Source organism: Eptatretus burgeri, chromosome 9, assembly GCF_056783735.1.
Source record: "Eptatretus burgeri isolate ZD-2024b chromosome 9, Ebu_testis_v1, whole genome shotgun sequence".
NCBI lineage: Eukaryota > Metazoa > Chordata > Myxini > Myxiniformes > Myxinidae > Eptatretus > Eptatretus burgeri.
The window spans coordinates 8,970,317-8,975,942 of record NC_140969.1 but is presented as its reverse complement, the minus strand read 5'-3'; positions in this window follow the sequence as shown (position 1 = coordinate 8,975,942).

The window sequence follows — 5,626 nt, the reverse complement described above, 5'->3', positions numbered from 1 at the left end:
ACAAAATTTGATGCAGTAGCGTTGTTCACGTTTTTCCGTCATTTTGTCAAAAACGGAAATCCGACGGCGCTCACTTACACTTCCTCACTCATCGGCTGTCTGTCAGCAACTGACAATTTCTGCAGGTGGGAAAATATTCACGCATATGGATTAGGATCGCCTACACACGTGCACCAAACCACGCCTCCCAAGCTTCATTTGTTTACGCACGAAAAATTAAGGTTGGATACTTTTTGAACACACCTCGTATATCCTTAAATAAAACGGCCGTGTATTCCAAAGATACAGAAGTGTTGATTTTATCTCCAGGTCATACAGAATTCACAGTTCCAATTAAAATTAATTTTTATAAAGAAGGGCGTATCGTTTCTATGAGAATAGAACAATGGGGGTATGATATGAATGATTTAGGGTATAATTGGTCATTTAAAATTGACCGAGAAGACCTGGAACAATTAAATCAGTCTCGTAAGGTAGAATATTATCCACTTGGTATAGAGAATGAGTTTTGTGGAAGCACAATTAGTAAACAACAAATAAAAGAATTTAATAAGGGTAAATATAATAATGGTTTTGCTCGAGTTTATATCATGAAAACAGAAAAAAACAGGATTATATATAATAAGTAAGGAAATTCAAAATGATTTAACTATGGGAAGATGGGGAGGTGTTTCGTGTCATAATATTATTCTGACATATATTTCTAATACATAAATGAGAGCAAGAAGGCTTCAAGAAAATTATCATTTCTGTGTCCAAGCATACCTTCAAGAAAAGGGTATTCGGTATTTTAATAAATATGTTCTACAACATAAGAATGAGGTATTTTCAATAAAAGATTGGCTTTATACTGATGTTGATAAACCAACAACTTTGGATTTAATTAAAATGTTAAATAATGAAGAAATTATAAAGTTAAGAAAATGTAAGGCTCTTTTAGAAATCCAAAAGAAATTTTATTGGTTTCCTGTTGTAAAAAAAATTATTTTGGATACAGGAATAACAAGAAATCCCGATGATTATATGTATGATATTCTATGGGGTGTAAGTGATTCAAGGATAGTAAGGGATGAGGAAGGAGTTGAAGAGAGAGAAGAGGAGGAAAAGGAGAAGAAAGAGAAGGAGGAGAGGGAGAAGAGAGAGAAGGAGAAGAGGTAGAAGAGGGAGAAGAGAGAGAAGGAGAAGAGGGAGAAGAGGGAGAAGAGAGAGAAGGAGGAGAGGGAGAAGAGAGAGAAGAGAGAGAAGGAGGAAAGAGAGAAGAGAGGAGGAGGAGAGGGAGGAGAGGGAGGAAAGAGAGAATAAATAAATATGAAAATATGGAAACCAGTGAGATTAAAAAAAGATTGGGGGTATTACAGAAAATAAATAAATCTCAACGTACCGAGGAGGAAAACAAAGAATTGACAAGTCTATTTGCAATATTTTCGACAAGACTATTGACATCGTTTCCAAGGGAAAGATATTGATGTTAATTAAAGTTTTTCATTTTTTTTCTTCAATAATGGAGGAGAGAATAAAGACATTTCTGAGGATTCTTTATGTGTTAAAAATTAAGATTCAAATGTGCATGTTGGAAACTAAAAAGGTTTTTGCACTCTGTCGGAATTTTTCTCATAAATAAATGAGTTATTGTGTCAAATGTAAAAAGAAAACTAACACTAAAAATATTTCATATTTTAAAAGTAAAAATAATAGGGTTATACAAAAAGGTACATGTTCGGTGTGTGGTTCAAAAAAGTGTCAATTTATCTCCAAACACAAACGTGGAGGAGATATCCAAAAGTTTTTATCAGGAAGTAAATTTACAACTACTGGAATACCAGGGGACTTACATCTACCAGGGTATTCTTTCTGTGGTCCAGGCACAAACTTGGATAAAATATTAGATGAGGCAGACAATCCTAAACCATGGAGTAAACCCATCACTCGGGTTGATGAAGTGTGCATGAAGCACGATATTGATTATGGGAATACCACAACGTTGGAACAAAAGCATGAAGCCGATAGAGAAATGTTGTATAATTTGTCTCTGATACAAAATCCAACCTTGAGAGAAAAAAAGTTGATAGGTTCATCGTGAACAAGATGATCAGAACTAAATTGAAACTTGGGCTTGGAAATTCAAAAAACTTATAGGCTCTAATGATGTCATTAAGACTGAAGAACAATTAGCTGATAAATTACATAAACCAATATTCACAAAGTTTCATAGAAGGAAGGTTTATTCCAAGGAAGTTGATTATATCTGGTCCGCTGATTTGATTGAACTCAATAATGATAAGGGGTACAAGTATGCTTTAACCGTTATTGATTTGAGGAGTAGATATGCGTGGGTTGTCCCTTTAAAAAACAAAACAGGTAATACTCTTATGTTAGCCTTTCAACAGATATTTAATAAAAGTAAGAGAAAATCTAAAAAAATTGTGGACTGATGATGGTGGAGAGTTTTATAATAAGACATTTATGAATTTTCTAACAAATAACAGCATTACATTATACAGTACCTTTAATGAAGGAAAAGCTGTTGTTATTGAGTGCTTTAATCGTTCCTTAAAAGAGAGACTATCTATAATTCCAGCAATCTCTGTGTGTGTGTGTCTGTCTGTCTGCGACCGCCGTTTCTCGACGACCGCCGGTCCGATCTGATTGAAACTTGCCAGGAATGTTGCCGGGCACCCGTGGATGTGCCTTTTCCAGGTTTGATATTAATTGGACGAGCGGTTCCCAAGTTACGGCCATTTATCTGTCAACCAATGACAAGACACGGTGCTATGACATCACGAATGACGTCACAATTAATGTTTATTTATTTTTTTTGCACGATTGACGTTACAATTCTTCTTCTTTGTTTGGTATGACGTCACAATCGAAGCTGGGGACTGAGTATGTGCCTTTTCAAGGTTTGATATTAATCGGACGAGCGGTTCCCAAGTTATGGCCATTTATCTGTTACAAACAGACATACACATACACACACATCCATGAAATTTTTTACAAACATAACATTCTCGAATTTACTCGTGAATTCTTTGTGAGTCAGAGATTAACTGGAAATGATGTAAGAGTAGGCGGGGCTTAGTAAAAGTGGGCAGGGTTTATGAAAAGTGGGCGAGGCTTAGGGAAAGTGTCTCGTGAAAAGTGGGTGTGGCTTAAGAAAAAAGTGGGTGGGGCTTATGAAAAGTGGGCGTGGCTTATGCAAAATATAATCTGAGGCTCAGGAGGTGGTCAAACAAGAGCATTAAGAGAAGTTTATCATTTCATAATGACACAAAAGGGGTATCTTAAAAATATAAAGATTCAAATGTTTTATTTTTTAATATTTTAGATGGGGATTATTATGCAAAGAAAATTAAACTATTGAAGGAATTTGAGAATGAACAAATCTTTATAGGTTCAATGAGTGAGCGAAACAATATGCATTGGTTATTTGAAAAAAAAGTGCTCCCAGGCTAAAAGGGGAGGCTATTAAAATCTCCATTCACTTACATGTTTTAGATATTTCAACAGCAGAGAATTCAACAGGTTGGGATAAAAAGGTTTATTTTTTATGGAAAAAAATATGAATCGCTGAGAGTCCCCATTCCCTCAACATGGGGGAAAGTGAGCCAAAATCAGTATATTCACCCTACTACACCCTATATACTGTATATCAGTATATTCACCCTACTCATATATTCATACATACATACACATACACACATACATACACATACATACATACATACATACATACATACACACACACACACACACACACACACACACACACACACACACACACACACACACACACACACACAAACACACACACACACACACACACACACGCCGGTAGGTGACATGGGTGGATGCTAGACAAAGGCGAATTTGAAATGTGTACATAAGAGAACACATCAGATAGCATTTTCCCGTTCGTTGTTCCATATAGGAACATGACGAGCAACTGTCCATTCATCATTTGTGTTCGATTCCCTAACCCTACATTAAGGCCCGGTCACACCTTGACGTTTTAGCCAACGTATGCCGATTTTTGAATTTTTTTTCTAAAACGCTGGCACACGTTGAATACGTTATGGGTAAGTTTTGATAACATTGAGAGCACACTTAAAAACACTGCCATATGTCGTTGTACGCTGGCTTTAAACGTTGTACTTTTTGGTTGTCCTCAAATTTTTTCATGCTTGAAATTTCACGACGTATGCCGGCATATGACTCACACGTTCCGCTATGCTGGTCACAAGTTGTATGCACGGTCTGCGATCGTTGACAGACGTCAACACATGCTACTTGTAAGTTAATCATAAGTTTAGACACGCCGAGGTAATGTTTAGCGTACCTGAAACTTATTTCTAACCTATGATTAACGTGTTGTTGGCACGTTACATGATCGTTGCCACACATCGACAGACGTTACTTTTAAGTTACTCATAGGCTGAAAGACGTCGGTATAATGGATCGTCCTTGCGTCAGCGTCCACGGCCACGGCCAGGACACTTATTTGCAGCATTCTTCAAACTTTTCTTCGGCATGACGAGGATGTTCACACTTCGATGTCTAGCTTGGCTATGATTCCAATTGTCCATCGGCAGCGTCTATTTAAAATAGTCGAGTTTGAGCATTTTAAAACGTTCAGAAGAAACGCTTCAAATTTCCAAACCCCAGCGTCAAAAAACAAAGGCGAGTGACAGCAATTTAAATCGTTCATTGTAAACAATGAAAATAGCTGAGTGGTACCGTTTAAAAGTCGTTGAGTGTAAAAAAAATCCAATTGTTGAGCGCAAGCGTCTACTTTCAATAGTGGAGATGCAGCCATTTAAATCGTTGAGTGGCAGCCTATGAATAGCAAACCCCACGTCACCGGCAAAGATAAACTGCCGCACGATATGGATAAGTTAGGCTATCGTTGGGCATAGTTTGTGAACGCCAGCTTCACGATAATTATTCGTTGGTATATCGTATCTATAAGTAATGAAAGCGCTCTATGCACATTATTAGTTCATTGTGCATTTGTCCAACCCGTTATGAATAGACCTAAATCGTAAAAACAAGCTATAGCTCATTGTTGAAAAAGCCCCATAAAAAATTAGCCGCGAATAACTTCGAACAATGGTGAAAAGATGTCTCCTACCCGTGGACACGCGGAGGCAAGGACGATCCATCATAACCCACACCCTCCCCCTCACACTCACCTACTACTGCCAACATGAACAAACTACTACTAATACTAATACTGATACTGATACTGTTACTGCTGACATGGACATCGACTCAAAAACACTGTTGGGTTCCCCTTTTATGAGCAGCATTTTTATATACCAATTCCCAAAACTGCTGGGAACACGTCTTTATATGGCAGTTGTAAGCTAGAAACACGTTAATTTTTTTTTGTCGACCGGAAGACGTCATTGGAATATGTCTACATACGTCGATGTGTGTTGGGACTACGTAAAGAATTGGTTCAAAGCACGTCAAACATAAGTTAGAAATAAGTTTCGCGTAAAAAAGACATTACCGCGACGTGTTTCGACTTATGAGTAGCTTCTAAGTAGCGTTTGTGGACGTGTGTAAGCGTCCACATATCGTGTGTAAAACTTATCCCCATCGCATGCGGAACGTGTGTCATACA